Below are 16848 nucleotides of genomic sequence, written 5' to 3' on the forward strand. Positions count from 1 at the left end.
GCTGCAGAGTATGTGCTAATCAGGTCAGCCGGTGAAGACCTTCCTGTGTCTTAAAACTTTCCCATTACTTCCTGGACAGGCATTGGGATGTGAAAACTGTTATTATCCAAGCTGGACACTGAAATAAGGGCTGTGCGGGGTAAATAGAAAGATTTTTTTCTGCCAATGAAGTACAATAATGCTATATTGGTAAATAGGGGAGCTGGAATTTGGGAAAAAAAAAAAAAAAAAGGTGAACCTATTCTTTAAGGTGACCATTCACTGTACATGTACTTTTTAGTGCAAAAGACCTGCCTGGTTTGTTTTGAATTGAATGGATTGTTCAGGAGTTTCATTTAATTTTATAGTTTTTGTAAATCTCAAGGAAAGTGCACAGAGATTGCACAATCAGATTGCAAAGTGTATGGCCAGCTTTATTCAAGCACATGGGAGGGAGACATTTGTTCTTGTAATCCAGCTCAGGAAGGTGGAGGGTATAAACTCACCAATTTCACTTTCAGGCCCCATTCACACAGTGTAGTGGGAGCGCATGCTTTTGCTTTGTTTTTCCTGCGATACGCATAGGGAAACCCATTGATTTCTATGGTCTGCCCTATATGCAACAAACACAGCATAGTGGCTTATGGGGTATTTCGGCTCGTTGCGGTTTGCACATTTTTTACTGAGCGTTTGTTGTGCATTTTTGCACTAGGCAAAATGTGAGTTTTCTTCTGCGCTCGGGGTAGCACCAAAAGTGCAGCTAGTTCACTTTAGGTGTATAAAGGTGGCCATACACTATACAATCTGATTATAAAATCTCTGTACAATCTCCTTTAAATTTACCAAAACTATATAATAGGAGGACACACTTATCTATCCAATAACACTGTATCCAATCAGGCAGACAATTGCATTATATAGTTGATGATAGATCTGAAGGAGATTGTATAATTAGATTTTATATTGTATGGTGAGCTTTACAGACTTCCAGGGGCCTACTTTTCTTATTTTCAGTTCTACAGCTCTGCTCCACATAGGCTGGTATGTGATTGCTCCACTCCTGCACAGTCCAAATGAACGTTCTATACAATAAAAAGGTACAAAAAATGGATGGCTTTGTATAGAGGGAGAACAGTGTTTACTAACAATGTCTGCATTGGAAAAGCATGAAACTAGGTAGGGGAAATCTTCTGGGGAGAGAGGATGGGTGCAGGGTGTGTGTGTGAATGAGGTCAGCTGCTGAACTACTTCCTTTGTTTAAGTTTTTCCATCCCAAATATCGGGGACTGGAGAAAGGGCAGAGAAGGGCAACCAAACTGATAGGACACAAAAAGAAAAGAGGGAACCCTCAGGTGGGACTTTAAGGGCAGACATGTCTGCCCTCAAAGTCCCTCCTGGGGGTTCCCTCTTTTCTTTTTGTGTCCTTACATTAGGGATGTGGCAGATGGTCCTTTGGGCACTTATAAACGAAGCTTCATATACTTCCTTTATCTGAACCAAACTGATAAGAGGCATGGAGGAGCTCAGCTATGAGGAACGATTAGAGGAACTGAATTTATTCTCTCTTGAGAAGAGAATAAGGGGGGATATGATCAACATGTATAAATACATAAGGGGTCCATATAGTGAACTTGGTTTTGAGTTTTTCACTTTAATCCCAATTAATGCCGCACAATAAATATAAATATAGAGTATATTTTAACTGTGTAATAAAGTGCTTGAAATATACGTAAACCTCCAGCGTATGAATATGTGCTAAATAACAAATGTAGGATCATACATCTATATTACATATAAAAATGCCTAAATAATTATATTGTGCAGTGCTGTCACGAACAATTCTTTCTCCAAAAAAGTGCCAGTAGTGCTGTAAACGTGTCAATATCAAGCTCAAAATGAAATACAAAGTGACGATGTGCTTCAAACAGTGTCCCAGTGAAAAAACACCAAGAACTGTGCACCCCGTCGTGGCTGGGTCCTCACCTCAATTTATGCGGCCTTGCGATTAAGCTTGGTCAGAAAACGATTAGTGCATTCCTAGGCTAGGAACAATCTTCCAATCCCCCCCAAGTGGGGATCCTACCTCAGGGATCGGTCTTTGTAGCAAACAGTGATGATATCATACATAGGGGAAAAGAAACTCAATAGTGCTGAAACCCCCTTTTTTTTTTTTATATATTAGATAAAAGCAATACATTTACTTACATACTGTTGGTGCTGTGAGTGCACCAATCTATCAATAGAAATCCAGTATCAGAAACTGTATCGTAGTGGTGTAGTAAAATCACTGGTCAGCCTCTAGCCATCTGCATCCACCTGCTGCCTGTCGGTGTGTGCTGTGCTCCATCCGTGCCCCTACCCTACGTGTGATGACACAGGAACCTCGTGTGTTCCTCAGGTGGATATGATTGGACGATAGGCTGTGTGTCTTTTATATACTGAATAGCGGGCGCCATTTTCTTGTAGCTCTATGGACGCCGCCATTTTATTATTTATTTGGGATTATTTGCTTACACTTATGGGATAGTGGAGTGCCTGCAGCATTAATTTGTACACATCTTGGTTGCTCACAGGACTATATATATATATATATATATATATATATATATATATATATATAAATACATATTCAGAGTTTTTAACTTTAAGGTCCTCACAGAGGACAAGGGGGCACTCTTTACATCTACAGGAAAAAGAGATTTGTCTCCAAATACGGAAAGGTTTCTTCACAGTAAGAGCTGTGAAAATGTGGAATAGACTCCCTCCAGAGGTGGTTCTGGTCAGCTCAGTAGATTGGTTTAAAAAAGGCCTGGATTCTTTCCTAGATGTATGTAATATAACTGAGTACTAACATTATTAGGTAAACTTGATCCAGGGAATATCCGTTTGCCTCTCGGGGGATCAGGAAGGAATTGTTTTCCCTGCTGTAGCAAATTGGCTCATACTTTGCTGGGGTTTTTCGCCTTCCTCTGGATTCACTGTGGGTACAGGATTGTGTATATGGGATTGTATGGTTGTGTGTATTTTTTTTTTTTTTAATTGGTTGGACTAGATGGTCTTTTTTTCAACCTGACTAACTATGTAAATACCAAATACATGCATAATGGAGAAGTTTTTTTAAAGGAGACTGGAGGTAAGCCTGGTCCTATAAGATAGAGAAAGCTTTTTCTCTTCTGCAACAGAGGTACATTAATGGTATATTGGTACATAGGGAAGCTGAAATTTAGAAAAAAAAAAAAAACTGAACTTAGCCTTTAACCACTTGCTGACCCCCCATAGCAGTTTTACTCCTACAGGGCGGCAGCTGTGCACCGGATCACTTAGCTAAAAGGATAATGGAGAAGCTGTGTTTATATCAATTATTCAAACATATGTGAATGAAAGGCTTTTTTTTTTCATTTTCCTTGCATAAGGTTGGGTATTCAAAATGAAAATAGCTGACCTGTGCTACAGATACACATTCTATAATCAGTATTCACTTTGCTAAGTGAATAATCTACATTGTTTTAGTAATTTACCTAATTGTGTTCCTGTTAGCGATATTTTCCCCAAAGTTTTTGTTATAAATATATGTTAACACATGAGGACTAATACATACACTATAATAGTTCAATTCCATGAAAAAATAGCACAAATTGATAAATAAATAGAAAATGTATTATTTTTCTCTTTCACAAAAATGCTTTGATGTGTCTATAGTATACCAAATAATGAAGAACACCTTGAAAATTGGAGGTGACAAAAGTTGAACACAAAGCTTAGAAATTCTATCGAGTCAACATGTCACTATGTCCTAAGCATCAAATAATGTATTTTTGTACAACAATACAGCAAGGCTATACTGAGATCAGGGCCATTGGTGACACGTTTCAAAGCTTTTTCTTTTAACTTGGTTAGCCTGACATCATTTACAAATATTGGATCTCAAACTGAAGCAGTTTGAAGGTGACATGCAACCAAACCAACATTTTAATATTAAAAACTGGATATACTGTGTTAACTATATCAGTATTATGGGACATTCTTTAGAAAATGTTGCATAACTATTTTTGTCATTTACTGTTCTTTCTTTTAGGTTGCATGTTTGCCCTGTGTTGTTTTCTTGCAAGCCTGCTTTTTTAGAACAGCCTGTAAGACTACATACAGTAGTTGTCTGCAACAAAAATAATCAGAAAACAATATCAGAAGAAAGACACAATTGTTAACTTACAAATGTGAATAAACTGAGCAAGCATTTTAAGAATGTTGCTGTCATTCTTTTTGTTTAAATGTAGTGAGGGGTTTTATTATTGGAGTACATTTTTCACTTAGCCAAGTAAACATGCACAACAATAAAACATAGGTACTTCTTTTGCACGATTGGATGATTGAAATGAATAAAGCTTTATTTGACTGACCTAAGTGAAAAATATGATCTATTTGTAATGTGAGCTCCATATAATGTGGTTCAAAAGCCTTAAGGTTTTCTTTACTTTAATGGATTCTCTGCATTAAGGTAAAAAAAACCTTCTCTGTTCAGGATCTACCCCCAGCCCCCTTTTATATTTACCTGAGCCCAATTTCGATCCAGTGCTTTGCACGAGAGCACTTCCTTCTCACAGGTCAGATTAATAGCAATGGCTTCTGCTGCTGTCAATCAAATCCTATGACAAGGGAGCTGGAGGTAGAGCAAAAGCCCCACTGTCTGTGTCTATAGATGCAGCTATCGGGGTCTGGAGTGAGCCTGCCGGGTAACCCCCAGCAAGCGGCTTGTTAGGGGAGTAGGCTTGAGGAACCAGGAACACTGGCGGGGGCAAAACACCGCACAAAGCAGGTAAGTAAAACATGTATGTTATTAAAAATTATATACTGTATTAAAGATTTAAACTCACTTTAACAATTTTAGGATGGCACCTTCAAAATTTAACATATTTTATAACTTTCCTAATAAGTATTCTTTAATGAATGCACAAATAGCCTGTATCCTGTTGACCAAGATGAATGTCTAAAGCCGGTCATAGATGGATTGAAATGCAGACAGTACAGCAGGAACCATCTAAATTTCGATCCATCTATGGGCAGGCTGGTTTTACTAAAGACAATCTAATGATGGAATTCAGTACAACCAGCCTGTCAGGTTTTTTCATGTGATAACCGCTGGTGATTATAGCAGCCAGCAGTGATCATTGTATTTCAACGTCAGGGAAAGCTGGCCAATGATCAAATTTATGCTGGTTAAGCAGGGACTGGTTGACATTCAACCCATGTATGGGAAGCCTGATAGTACTGAAATTGATCCAACAATCAAACGTTAGTACAACTAACCTTTTGGATTTTTTTGATTTTTCATGCAATCACTGCCAGCGGCTATAGCAGCCAATAGTAATCATTGTTTTCTGTTGCATAGAAGGCTCCCTGGGCCCCACCCCCGTACTTACTGTGTTGGTAGGGGAATCCAGTGATTTTCTTCCCTTCCACCATGGAATAATCTATAGCTTGCTTAAGTAGTCAGCCTATTTGCCTTTTGTAAATCAACTCCATAGTATGTTGCTTTCACATCTTTAAATTTTAGTTATTAGTAGTTCTGCTAACACTCTGCTACTTATCAATTTTAACTCTGATTACTCATAATAACTTTAGTTAACCTTTGTGAGGTGTACAAGCTGTATCCATGGTGTATAGTATCAGCCTCAATTCTTAATGGCCATCCAGTACTACTGAAATAGATAAGACCAAGTATTAGAAGGAATATGTACTACAGATCCACATTTCTGAGGGTGTGGAACCTCTCCAAAGAAAGCCACTGAGACCAAAATTCTGTTGAAGCTCTTTGTAATTAAAAGTGATAAAAAACTGAAAGGTAGGTTGGCCTGTAAAAATAATATAAAACATGTACTTTGGAGAATCAGCTTCCCCTTACAATAAATACAAAGATACCTAATACAGTATATATTCTTGCAGACTAAAATGAAAACCCTTATTGTCACAGATTTGGTGAGATTTCCCTAAAGATTGATGCAACATGTGTACCAAATCATATATCTTTATTATTAATAGGACCTAATTTACTCATGTCTTAAATAGGGATGGGCTCAGGCATGTTTGGATCTTACCCACTAGGAAGCCCTCACTGCACACCACCAATCATAGGCAGTGAGGCATTTCCTGGCCGGCAGCTGCACATACACACGCTGCCTATGATTGGCGGTGTGCAGTGATGGCTTCCTGGCAGGTACGATCCTAACACGTCTGAGCCCATCATTAGTCTAAAACCAGCCATTTTCAACCAGGGTGCCCAGGCACCCTGGTTTGCTTTGCCTAAAAATTGTAAACAAGCCGGCTTGTGGATGAAGCCTGCTTTTTACTTACATAAAGCCACAGGTTTTCATTGTGCACCATTACAACCTTCTAGCTGCAGGTGTCCTAACGACTAATGGCATCATCAATTGGTATGGAGGATGTCAGTTGCCTGCACCAAATCCTTGTATCCCTACTCCATCAGCGTTGGGGTCACATTAGCGGAGTGATGGAGAAAAACTGATGGAGAAGAGAAACATTGGAATATTAGTAAGCACCAGTTTGCAAAAGTGTATTTGCTTTGTAAGAATACATCTCCTCTAACGTAGATGTCTTACTTGTGTGGATGCTGCTGCTGCTTATTTAAAACTATTGGAATAGTTTTTGCATTTTAGAATGGGGCACCTCGAGACTGTCCACAATTTTTAAAGGGTGCCTGGTAGTGTTGAGCGAACACGGACTGTATTATACGGGTCCGTACCGGACATGGACCCGAAAACTTTACTGTATGTTCGGGTTTAAAATCCGTGTTCGGTAATTTTATTTCCTGTTTTGTATGTAATGGCGTGGTTTTAATGGCGGGCTTTCAACAGCCAATCAACAAGCGTTTAACTGGTGTGCCATAGAAGCCATCACAGCCATGCCTACTAATGGCATGGCTGTGATTGGCCAGCTCAAGCATGTGACCCAGGTCTTTATAAGCGTGCTGTGCGTCAGTCTGCTCTAGTGTAGGGAGAGAGCACACACAACGGTGCTGGCTGCTGCTGATTAGGGACAGACAGGGAAAAAAAACATTGTGCCCGAAAAGAATGCAGGGACAGGTCGGAGTGTAGGCAGGGAAAGATAGAAGAGCATTTTTGGGACAGGCTGGAGAGAGTAGGCAGGGAGAGATTAGGAGACACAGGACAGAACAATCGTCCGTTAGCGATCTACATCGATTTTGCTGTGTGGGGGGTGATGCAGTGAACAATCTTTTTGCCCTCACTTGAGCCCACTGAGGAGGAGGAGGGAGAAAAAAAATATTTTTATCAGTCTGTTGTGTGCAGCGTTCAGCTATATTTTACTACAGAGTGCTGTTCTAATCTGCTATTTAAAAATTACAAATTTAAAGGGGAATTTTTTTTTCCCTTCATAGCCTGCTGCTGACCGTGACATAAAACATAAGACACTGCTGTGTGCTATTGAAAAATCACCAATTTTATATACTTTTTTCTATTCCGCTATTCAATATACACCCTTTTGGGGTAAGAAAAATTAAATTGCGGCATAGTCTGTATCGGTACATGTGAGATACACCTTTTTATATACTTTTTTCTATTCCGCTATTCAATATGCACCCTTTTGGGGTAAAAAAAACTAAATTGCGGCATAGTCTGTATTGGTACGTGTGAGATACACCTTTTAAATTTGTTTGGCGCATCTTCCACCGCCGAGGATTGCAGGGCGCTTCAGTTTGTCTCCTGTTCCGAACTCTTCCTACTCCTCTTCCTCATCCTCATCCTGCCTATAGGGTACAAAAAATTGTAATCGGGGCCTAGTCTGTGTTTGTACGTGTGAGATACTCCGTTTTATTTAATTTTTTCTATTCCGCTATTCAATATACACCCTTTTGGGGTGAAAAAAATTAAATTGCGGCATAGTCTGTATCGGTACGTGGGAGATACAACTTTTAAATTTGTTTGGCGCATCTTCCACTGCCGAGGATTGCAGGGTGCTTCAGTTTGCCTCCTGTTCCGAACTCCTCCTACTCCTCTTCCTCATCCTCCCTTTAGGGTACAAAAAATTGTAATCGGGGCCTAGTCTATGTTTGTATGTGTGAGATACACCGTTTTATATACTTTTTTCTATTCCGCTATTCAATATACACCCTTTTGGGGTGAAAAAAAATTAAATTGCGGCATACTTTGCATATTTGACTGTGAGATACACCCGTGCGATACTGTTGTTGTTTTGCTCCGCTATTCAATAAACACCTTTCTAGGGCAAGATCATAAATTACAGAAATATGAGAAGACCGTCAAATAGGGGCCGTGGCCTGGGTTGTGGTGCTGCTGGTAGAGCTCCTGTTGCAAGGAGAGGACATGGTCGATCTGTGCCAGCTACACGCACAAGTGAAACACCTTCCTCAAGTGTGAGTAGGCGACAGAACCTGCAGCAGTATTTGGTAGGGCATCATGCGCCTCTACAAGTGTTGAGGCAAGAACAAGTACAGGCGATAGTAGATTGGGTTGCTGACAGTGCCTCCAGTTCCTTCACATTGTCTCCCACCCAGTCTACTGCAGAAAGGTCAGAGTTGGCACCTGCAGCCGATGTCCAATGGTCTTTCACCTCACCCCCTTGCAAATCAGGCAAGCAGTCTGAGCCCCAAGTAATGCAGCAGTCTCTTCTTCTTTTTGATGACTCTGTCAGCAGGGTTTCCCAGGGCCATCCACCTAGCCCTGCCCCAGAAGTGGAAGAGATTGAGTGCAGCGATGCCCAACCACTTATTTCTCAAGATGAGTACATGGAAGGACCATTGCAGCACGTCTCCGATGATGACGAAACGTCATCATCGCCAACTGCTGCGGCACTCAGAATTGTGGAGACCGACAAGGAGGGCAGGGGTGAAGACTGGGTGGAAGATGATGTGGAGGACGATGAGGTCCTCGACCCCACATGGAATGAAGGTCATGCAGGTGACCTGAGTAGTTTGGAGGAAGAGGCGGTGGTCGCACAGAGCCACCAGCACAGCAGAAGAGGGAGCAGGGTGCAGAAGCGGAGCGGCCATGCCCTAGACACTACGCCTGCTATTGCCCAACGCAGCAAGGGACCGAGCGCACCAAAGCCAGCTCAAAGGAGTTCTCTAGCATGGAAGTTCTTCAGACAATGTGCTGATGACAGGACACGAGTGGTTTGCACCCTGTGCAATCAGAGCCTGAAGCGAGGCATCTCCCAAACACTTCAGAGGAAGTACCCCCCTACCCACCCGCGATCCCTGGCCCTGAATGCCAGCGTTTCAAAATTCTTGGCCTTTGAAATGCTGTCATTCCGTCTGGTGGAGACGCACAGTTTTAAAAGCCTTATGTCGGTGGCTGTCCCACAGTACGTCATGCCCAGCCGCCACTACTTTTCCAGGCAAGCCATCCCTTCCCTGCACAACCAAGTGGGGGAAAAAAATCAGGTGTGCACTGCGCAACGCTATCTGTGGCAAGGTCCACCTAACTACCGATACGTGGACCAGTAAGCACGTTCAGGGGCATTATATCTCCTTAATGGCACACTGGGTAAATGCAGTGGCGGCTGGGCCTGAGGCAGATAGCAATTTGGCGCATGTCCTTCCACCACCGAGGATTGCAGGGCGCTTCAGTTTGCCTCCTGTTCCTAACTCCTCCTACTCCGCTTCCTCATCCTCTACCGCCTCCTCATCAGGTCAGTGTAACACCTTCACCACCAACTTCAGCACAGCCAGGGGTAAACGACAGCAGGCAGTTTTAAAACTTGCCTGTTTGGGGGAAAAACCACACACCGCGCAGGAGTTGTGGAGGAGCATGGAACAGCAGACAAATGAGTGGTTGCTGCCAGCGAGCCTCAAGCCCGGCCTGGTGGTGTGCGATAACGGGCGAAATCTCATAGCAGCTCTGGGCCTAGCCGGTTTGACGCACATCCCTTGCCTGGCGCATGTGCTGAATTTGGTGGTGCAGAGGTTCCTTAAAAATTACCCCTATATGTCAGAGCTGCTGCAAAAAGTGCGGGCCGTCTGTGCGCACTTTCAGCTTTCTCACCCTGCTGCTCGCCTGTCAGCGCTGCAGCGTAACTTCGGCCTTCCCGCTCACCGCCTCATATGTGACGTGTCCACAAGGTGGAACTCCACCTTGCACATGCTGGAAAGACTGTGCGAGCAGCAGCAGGCCATAGTGGAGTTTCAGCTGCAGCACGCACGTGTGAGTCACTCTGCGGAACAGCACCACTTCACCACCAATAACTGGGCCTCAATGCGAGACCTGTGTGCCTTGTTGCGCTGTTTTGAGTACTCCACCAACATGGCCAGTGCCGATGACGCCGTTGTCAGCTTAACTATCCCACTTCTATTGTAATAATAAGTCGCGCTATGATATGATCAATGGAGATGTAAAGTCCATACAGTCCAAACATAAAGAAAAGATGTAATCCGGAACCAGGAACCCCAAAGGGTATAAGCTTACCAGATTGAGGTAAGGTAAAGGCGGTTTCCTTGGATAAACTTGTCACCTTGATAGTAGATCCAGGTCCACGTGAACAGTTAGCTCAATGGTCACAGGATCATGGAAGTAAAGGTAAAAGCGCAATAGCGTAAAACCTTACAAACTATTTTGATTAAACACCCCAGTGTTCGTGAAAAATGAATACTATTGTGTAAAAGAATAAACCTCCACCAATAAAATTGTTCACTGATGACAGTGAATAAAAAACATGCAAAAATTGAAATAATGATGGGTACCCCTTACCAAAGGTGATAGAGGTATAAACCAAATATAAAACGTGTTGTAGCTGAAGTCGCCTCTTACCGGACAACATATGGAATAAGGATTATAGCAAAACGTGCAGATCACAATTCAGTGTGAACCCAGAGCCAATGATGAAATAAACCAATAGGGGTCGCCTCTTACCAGATACAGGTAATGTTAAGCCTGTATGGTGATCCAGCATCCAAGGACCCGACTCTCAAACTGGGGTGCTGATTTCCTCAAATGGCGGAGGTATTGTCTTTAGCTTTTGCTATATTTCTTATAAACTTCAGAAAATCTCTGTTATACAGACAGAGACACAGGAACCAGCAAGACACGATCCCACTTCTATGCCTCCTTCAAAAAACTATTCGGGCGATGATCGAAGAGGATGTGGCACAGGAGGAGGAGGAGGAAGAGGGATCATTTCCAAGGCTTTCAGGGCAGTCATTCACAAGTGGCTCCGAGGGTGGGTTCCTGCACCCACAAACGCCAGGTACACAATTGTCCAGCAGGGGCACAGTTCTGGAGGATGAGGAGGAGAAGATGGAGGAGGAGATGGAACCATGTTCACAGCAGGGTGGCACCCAGGCCAGCTCATGACCATCACTGGTGCCTGGCTGGGGGGATACAGAGGACACAGACGATACACCTCCCACAGAGGACAGCCTTTCGTTGCCTCTGGGCAGCCTGGCACACATGAGCGATTACATGCTGCAGTGTCTCCACAACACCCGCCGAGTTGCCCACATTCTAACTTGTGCTGATTACTGGGTGGCCACGCTGCTGGATCCCCGTTACAAGGACAATGTACCGTCCTTAATTTACTCACTGGAGCGTGATCGCAAGATGCTGCTGGCATTCCCACCTGACAGCGGGGCCACAGTGGAAGCACAAGGCCAAGGCAGAGGAGGAGGAGGAGGAGGAGGAGGAAGAGGTCGCCAAAGCAACCAGGGCACCGCCAGCACCTCAGAAGGCAGGGTTAGCATGGCCGAAATGTGGAAAAGCTTTGTCAGCACGCCACAACAAACAGCAGCACCAGCAGCTCATATGGAACGTCTTAGCAGGAGGCAGCATTTCACCAACATGGTGGAGCAGTATGTGTGCACATGCCTACTTGTAGTGAATGACGGGTCTGCCCCCTTCAACTTCTGGGTCTCCAAATTGGGCACATGGCCTGAGCTTGCCCTTTACGCCTTGGAGGTGCTGGCGTGCCCTGCAGCCAGTGTATTATCTGAACGTGTATTTAGCACGGCTGGGGTCGTTATCACAGACAAGCGCAGCCGCCTGTCCAGAGACAATGTGGACAAGCTCACATTCATTAAAATGAACCAGGCATGGATCTCACAGGACTTTTCCGTACCTTGTGCAGAATAGAGATAGAGATGGATACCGACCTTACCCAGCCATTGTTATATTTTTGATCTTTCTCTCTCTTTTGGTGTGTACTCTAATTTAAAATGACTAAAAAAAGCAGTGTTGACTACCTCGTCCCTCTCCACCGTCGCTTCCACCTACACCGCCACATCCACCGCCACCTCAACCTCCCTCCTACTCCATATGGGCCTTGTCCTTCACAGATGAAGAAAATTGTTTCATTTTTCTGTTTTTTTGTTGTTTTAAGTTATTTCCCTATCCACATTTGTTTGCAGAGCACTTGCCATGCTCTTAACTACACTTTGCTGCCATTTGCAGCACTCTAGCCCTTTCCATTGTTTTTTTAGAGCCATTTTAGTGCCTGAAAGTTCGGGTCCCCATTGACTTCAATGGGGTTCGGTGTCCGGGTAAAGTTCGGAAAAAGTCCGGGTCACGGACCTGGATTTTTTTTTCAAGTTCGGCCGAACCCGCCGAACACGGACATCCAGGTGTCTGCTCAACTCTAGTGCCTGGCTATTGTCCATAATTTTTAAAGGGTGGCTTGACTGAAAAAAGGTTGGGAAACACCGTTTTATACAACAGAAAGTATTATAAAAGGAAACTGCTAACAGAAAAGCATATACTGACAACAGTGTTTCTAGTAGTGCTGTAAAAGTTCAAAGAGACGAATGTCCTTTAGTCAGGGTCAAGTCAGATTCAGAGTCAGGTTCTAGGATCGGAGACCAGGTAGTGGTTGTAAAGGATCATGTCTGGTTATTACATCACTGCACATTGGCATGTTCTTTACTAGGGATGATCGAACGGTTCGGGTCGACCATCGGTTCGACCCGAACATTGGATGTTCGATATTCGGCCGAATACCGAACTTTTTGCGGCAAAAGTTCGGTATTCGGCCACCAGAACCGCCCAAAATGCACTGGGACAGGAACTGGGCTTTAAAAGCCCATGATTGGCCCAGAAACGTCTGCAAAAGCCAATGAGGGGGCAGGAGTCTCCTAGGAACGTGATTGGAGTGACTACGGGGACCAGAGGCCAATCAGGAGTTAATACGCCCCACACTATATAAGATGGCCCCGCCTAACCCCTAGCACAGTTATCCAGAGCCTGTTGAAGAGAGTTGAAGCAGTTCTGTCTGACTCCTGCTTGCTACACTACATTTCCTACATATCGAGTGGTTCTAAAGCTCCATATAGCAGAATTGTATTTAGCTTACAGCCAGTGTAGTTAGATACAGCGATTGTGCTGGTTCTTAGAGTTAAAAAAAAAAAAAAAAAAAAAAAAAAACTTAAGGGACAGTGTCAGTCTTCTGCTGTATGGAGCTTTCTATTTAGTGGAAAGGGATATCTAGTGTAGTTAGGGAACTTTGTACTACATTAGTTAGATTTGAAAATTTAGTTTCTGTAGGGAAAGTGTGAGGGTTCTGTTTAGTGAGCACGTGGCACAGTGCTGCTGTATCACAGCAGGTATACGTGCTTGCTAGGCAGCAAAATACAGTGACAACTTAACGCCTGTTGTTCAAAGCGTTAGGTGCACTGTACAAAAGCCTTTGCAACTGTGCGTGACACGCAACTGCTGTGCTGTATCCAGCGACAACTGTGGGTCGCATAGCAGTGTGCGTTTTTCACCGCACACAGTTGCCAACGCATCAGTGACAACCTAACGCCTGTTGTTCAAAGCGTTAGGTCCACTGTGCAAAAGGCTTTGCTACTGTGCGTGAACCGCAACTGCTGTGCTGTATCCAGCGACAACTGTGGGTCGCATAGCAGTGTGCGTTTTTCACCGCACACAGTTGCCAACGCATCAGTGACAACTTAACGCCTGTTATTCAAAGCGTTAGGTGCACTGTACAAAAGCCTTTGCAACTGTGCGTGACACGCAACTGCTGTGCTGTATCCAGCGACAACTGTGGGTCGCATAGCAGTGTGCGTTTTTCACCGCACACAGTTGCCAACGCATCAGTGACAACCTAACGCCTGTTGTTCAAAGCGTTAGGTCCACTGTGCAAAAGGCTTTGCTACTGTGCGTGAACCGCAACTGCTGTGCTGTATCCAGCGACAACTGTGGGTCGCATAGCAGTGTGCGTTTTTCACCGCACACAGTTGCCAACGCATCAGTGACAACTTAACGCCTGTTGTTCAAAGCGTTAGGTGCACTGTACAAAAGCCTTTGCAACTGTGCGTGACACGCAACTGCTGTGCTGTATCCAGCGACAACTGTGGGTCGCATAGCAGTGTGCGTTTTTCACCGCACACAGTTGCCAACGCATCAGTGACAACCTAACGCCTGTTGTTCAAAGCGTTAGGTCCACTGTGCAAAAGGCTTTGCTACTGTGCGTGAACCGCAACTGCTGTGCTGTATCCAGCGACAACTGTGGGTCGCATAGCAGTGTGCGTTTTTCACCGCACACAGTTGCCAACGCATCATTGAGAAATATGCCTGGTAGACCAAGAAAAGGCATACGTGGCCCTGCTGCGGAAAGGGGCACAGCTTCTAGGGTGTCTAGAGGCAGGGGTGGACGTGGTGGTCAGTCCTCAGCCAGGCCACCATTTGGATTGTTCTCCGGCAGTGGCCAAGCTATACGTCCACAGTATGTACAGGAGGTGGTGGACTATATGAACAAACCCTCATCATCGGCATCATCTGCAACTACAGTGACCCAGGCAGAGAAAAGTGGTCAGTCTTCTGCAGTTGTCAGAACAAATACAGATGAGTCCATGTCCACCTCATGTCCTCCCTTAGACCCAATTTCAGACATGGCAGAGGAGTCAGCTGAGCTGTTTGACCACAGTGTCGGCCATCTACTCCAGCCTGATGCTCAGTCCTTTATGGAGTCTGATGTTGGGTCTGAGTTTGAGGAGGAGGCAGAGCAAACAAGAGGGGAGAGCAGACGGCCCGCTCCATCTAAGGCCGCACCTGTTGTCTCCCAGGCCAGGCCTGATGCTCAGTCTTTGATAGAATCAGATGTTGGGTCTGAGGTTGAGGAGGAGGCAGAGCAAACAAGAGGGGAGAGCAGACGGCCCGCTCCATCTAAGGCCGCACCTGTTGTCTCCCAGGCCAGGCCTGATGCTCAGTCTTTGATGGAGTCAGATGTTGGGTCTGAGGTTGAGGAGGAGGCAGAGCAAGCAAGAGGGGAGAGCAGACGGCCTACTCCATCTAAGGCCGCACCTGTTGTCTCCCGGGCCACTATACACACCTCATCTTGCTGGGCCTTTTTTGAGACATCCCATGCAGATAAAACAGTTGCGATCTGCAAGATTTGTAAGAAGGGTATAAAACGTGGCAAAAATGTCAACCACCTGGGTACAAGCTGCCTAAACAGGCATTTGACAACCCACCACTCGGCCCGTTGGCAGGAGCATTTAAAGAACCCACAAAAGGGCCAAAGATTGGTCAGTCGGCCTCCTAGTTCTCCTCGCGCTCCTCCTCATGCTCCATCTGCTCCACCTGCTCCACCTGCACATCAGTCTGTTCCTGGCCCTGCTATAGTCACTCGTCACCTGTTGGCAGCCTCCACTGGCAGGGATGATGATATAGCAGGCAGTGTCGCATCTACCTCCAGCACACCACCAGCTGTATCATCTAGACGCCAAATTTCGATTCCACACATGCTGAAACGAAAAAAAATGTATACTCCCCGCCACCCACATGCCCAGCGTCTAAACAGTAGTTTGGCTAAACTACTGGCTCTGCAACTATTACCATTTAACCTGGTAGAGTCTGCTCCCTTCCGTGACTTCGCAAAATGTGCAGTTCCACAGTGGCAGGTGCCAAGTCGGCATTACTTTTCCCGTAAGGCCCTGCCATCCCTATACCAACATGTGGAAGGCAATGTAGTGTCATCCCTGGCCAAGTCAGTCAGCCGTAAGATACACTTGACGGCTGACACTTGGTCAAGCAAACATGGGCAGGGACGGTACATTTCTGTCACTGCTCACTGGGTGACACTGCTTGCCAGTGGAAGGGATTGTAGCCAGGGCTCGGTGCTGCAGCCAGTGTTGCCCCCACGTCTGCAAACAGCTGGTGGTGTCGCTGATCCGGGTAGATCGATCACTTCTACCCCCTCCTGCTCCTCCTCCTCTACCTCCTCCATGCCCTCCTCTGCAGAATGGTCCTTTGAATATGATGAGATACCACGTAAACGTTCAAAGGGCTATTCTATGTCTCAGGCCAAAAGGTGTCACGCAGTGCTGCAGCTTGTGTGTCTAGGGGACAGGCAGCACACTGCCCCTCAGATTCTTGGGGCTCTGCAGGCACAGGCCCAGAGGTGGTTGACACCACGCCAGCTGCAGCCAGGGATGGTGGTTACTGATAATGGGTCAAACCTCCTGGCCGCCCTTCGTCAGGGAAAGTTAACCCATGTGCCATGCCTGGCGCATGTCCTGAATCTCGTGGTACAGCGGTTTTTGAACTCGTACCCGGGAATGCAGGATGTGCTAAGGATGGCAAGAAGGGTGTGCAGTCACTTCAGGCGGTCGTACAGTGCCACTGCACGTTTGGCCGAAGTGCAGCGCGAGTTTCACCTGCCGGTACACCGCCTCATCTGTGACATGCCCACCCGCTGGAACTCCACCTTGGCTATGCTGCAGCGCCTGTACACGCAGCAGAGGGCCCTCAATGAATACCTATGCGAGTACGGCACCAGCACTGGCTCTGCGCGCCTGGGCTTCTTTTCACCACGGCAGTGGCTTTTGATTAAGGATGCATGCGCTGTCCTCTCGCCATTTGAGGAGGCCACAAGGATGGTCAGCCGGGA

This window comes from Pelophylax lessonae, assembly GCF_965119305.1.
Source record: "Pelophylax lessonae genome assembly, chromosome: 3".
In the NCBI taxonomy this organism is placed as follows: Eukaryota; Metazoa; Chordata; class Amphibia; order Anura; family Ranidae; genus Pelophylax; species Pelophylax lessonae.